Below are 3634 nucleotides of genomic sequence, written 5' to 3'. Positions count from 1 at the left end.
GGGTGGCATGCCCTATAATAAAAAAAATTTCAACAGGTATGATTTTGGACCACCCTAATGTACACGCCTCTTTTCACGGAGAAAAATAGATATTGATAAGCAGATATTAAAAACTTTGATATTTAACCATAATATATAGATATTACGGCATACTGTCTAATATCTTCTATTCAATATACAAAATATTAAAGGGCAATATATGTTCATATGGAAAGTATAAAATATGTGATATTAACAGTTAATATCTAAGACATTAAAAAAGCTAAATTTTATCGGAGCAAGGTAACTGAAGTGTGGCGTGGCGACAAAAGATTTTGTCTGTATCTTGAGCTTTCATCGTGTGTATTGTGGTTTTTCGGATATCTATTGCACTATAAGTTTTGGTGGAAAATGGATTAAATGTTTTTGGATATGTTATAATTTTCGCAAGAAAATGAGGACTCAGCTACAGGCATTTTTCATATTAGCCTTGAACAGTGTGTTATCTGTTTAACACGAAAATCGCATGATTATGCAAAAAGGCGAATGCTTGAGGATTCGGATTTTAAAAACAGAGGACTGCGATATTAACATTATTTTGCATTTTACAGAAAACGGCATGCTTTACAGGTAATTTTTGCACAATTAAAAAATATTTCTTGAATATCTTAGATTCTGCCCTTTAATATCTTGGATATTGTCAGTTAAGATCTTCTTTTTAATATCTACGGATGCTCTACTTCAGTATCTAGATTTCTGTCCTATAGTTAAATCGCTAAGATATTACCTATTAATATCTAGATAGTCTGTACTAACATCTATTTTTCTCCGTGTTCAATCGTTCAAATCCATAAAATCTTCGTAAAACGTTCATAAACTTTTGTAAAAAGTTCAAAAATCCTTTTAAATATTTTTAAATCTTTAGAGTATATTAAAACCTTCTAGAATATTTAGCAATTCTTTGTAATCTGATGCTCAAAAACCTGAGTGGTAAAATCCTTGAAATTTTCAACTAATAACTTTTATAATTTGTAAGTTGACTATCATAAAAAAATGTATACTTTAGCCAATTAATACCACTCTAGCCTTAAAAACAAAACACTGGAAAACACGTGTCCATACATGAATCTTGACCAGTTTAGCGGAAAACACGAAGTTCTCCGATCCACATCGTGAGCGCACGGTAATGAGGTACAATCGGCGGATTCGGCTAACCTCGTGAGATTATCGGAGCTATTCGGATTTTTTGATATAGTATTTTGCAATTTCCTCAACTGAAGATTACAATTTCTGTTAGCGCCTATCATAGAAAATAAAAATTTCTCTCATTACCTTTCACTTTTTCTTTGACTATATTAATTTGTAGAATATTTATATTAACTTTTGTACCTCAATCTATTAATTCCTATAATTTCTTTTATATTATTTGAATATGTCATTATCAATTTTTCTTATTCTGCGTTTCAATACATAAAATACCAATCTTTACTATTGAATATACCAATTCTTGTTCTAAAGATATTAAGTTTTCATATTCTAATTGTAAAGTTAAGTAATTACGCTGACAATAATTTTTATATTTACACGATTACCTTAAATCGTAATCTACTATATCAATTATGAATATTGAAATATCAAGTATTATTATAAAATTTCTTTCAGTGTGGAATAAAGAAGAAGCCTAATATTTTAATATCAGACTTTTATTATTAGTTTGAGTAATAATAATAATAAAATTTCCAAAATATATTAAAATTGCAATTTTTCATTTCAAGTATGAGTAAAGTTGTAACATCCATAGTTTATTATTAAAAGAAAGTTAAAATTTTATAAAAGTTTTATGACTTTCCCATTTTTTAAATCTTTCAAAACTGCAAATTAAAAAAATCTTGTCAATCAGTTTTCAGCTTTAAACTTTCGAAATTTTATTATTTAAAACTAAACAATGTTGAATTGAAAGCATATATCAAAACCTTAAAATTCGTTTTCTTTAATCTTCAAATCTTTCAAAATTGTTTCGTTTAAAAATAATGATATTTTATAATTGAAAAACAAATTAAAACCAATGATTAGTTAAATAATTCATTTAAACCTGAAATGCCCTAAAGTACTTGAATAAACTTTGAAATTTAAATTAAAAACTTTAAATTATAGAACAAATCCCAATTTAAAGTATTTGATATTTAAGAACTTGTCAATGAGGAATACGTAAAATTATTGTACATTTTTAAAGTCCCGATTCTTAAAAAACTAGGAAATTTGTATGCTCAGGCTTACCAATTTAAATAATTTTACTGCCTAGCATTGAAAACTGAAATTTAATCAATTTTAAAACTTAAAAATGAACCATTTTTTAATTTAGGACGTTTTAAATAGAAAAATTAAATCACTAAAAAATAGTACAATATCAAATTAAAATTCTTTTAAACAAAAAAATTACAGCTTTTAAAACTTTAAATAAAAAAATGTTTCGTTTCTTTTTTTTTAATTAAGAGTTCCTTGAATATTTTCAATTCCTTGCATTCTTAGAATAAATGAAAATATCTAAACTTTTTGAATTCTTTGAATCCTTAAATTCTCAGTATTCTTTAAATTCTCGGAATTCATTGAATCCTCTGAATTTATTCAATTCTGTGAATTCCTTAAATTTCCTGAAATCTTCAAATTCTCTACATTCCCTTGCATCCTTGAATATTCGGAATTGCTTGAATTCTCTACGAATATCCTGAATTTGTTGAAATTTTAAATTCCTTGTATTCACTGAATTCGTGATAATCTCTAAATTCCTAGAATTCCTTATTTATTCTGAATTTCTGACATACCTTGAATTCTCAGAATTTCTGAAATCCTTAAATATTCAAAATTCTCTGAATTCCTGGAATTTCCTAAGTGCCCTTAAATTCTCTGAATTCCCTCTAATCCTTAAATATCCTGAATTGCTTGAATATTAAAAATTCTTTTAAATCCTGTAATATTCTGAATTCCTTGACTATTCCCAACGGACACTTTCTGTAAATGTTACATAAAAAAGGGAACATTTTTGCATAAGATTGTGAAAATCGTGTGCGATAACATTTACAGAACATGCAGGTCACACTGTTCCGTAACGCTGTTACTGTAAGGATATGTAAGTGATAGGACTGTTACGTCTCTAAAATGTGACGCGTGTTACAGAAATGCAACATAAATGGCACACTTTTCAATAGCGACCTTACAAGGGGCACCGCGTAATGTTCCACACAGATTTTTCTGATAATACGTGTAGGATAGCGACAGTATAAAATCATGTTATTTACATTTTACAGGTTTATTTTCAGGGATGACATAGAAATGATGTGTGAAATTAATTTTGATTAAAAAAAGGTAAAGGTCACATTTGCGACAAGGTGAATGTTGATTTATCTGCCGAATAGCAGCGAATAATAGCGTCTCGCGAAGATTCTTTAAAAATGCATAGCATCGTTTATCATCAATATTAAGCGCCCCTTTCTTCAAATACATGATCAAAAATGCGTGATTTGCAGTAAAATTGATTGCCTAAATATCAATTTTTTGAAAGGGGGAGGGTCGGTAAGGCCGGTTTTTGGCCTAATTTATTTTTGGACCAAAAAATCTGAAAAAATCATGATAGTATCTTATAAGTATCCCGAGTCGA

This window comes from Belonocnema kinseyi, chromosome 1 (genome assembly GCF_010883055.1).
Source record: "Belonocnema kinseyi isolate 2016_QV_RU_SX_M_011 chromosome 1, B_treatae_v1, whole genome shotgun sequence".
NCBI classification, from domain to species: domain Eukaryota; kingdom Metazoa; phylum Arthropoda; class Insecta; order Hymenoptera; family Cynipidae; genus Belonocnema; species Belonocnema kinseyi.
Note: the sequence above shows the minus strand (reverse complement) of the source record.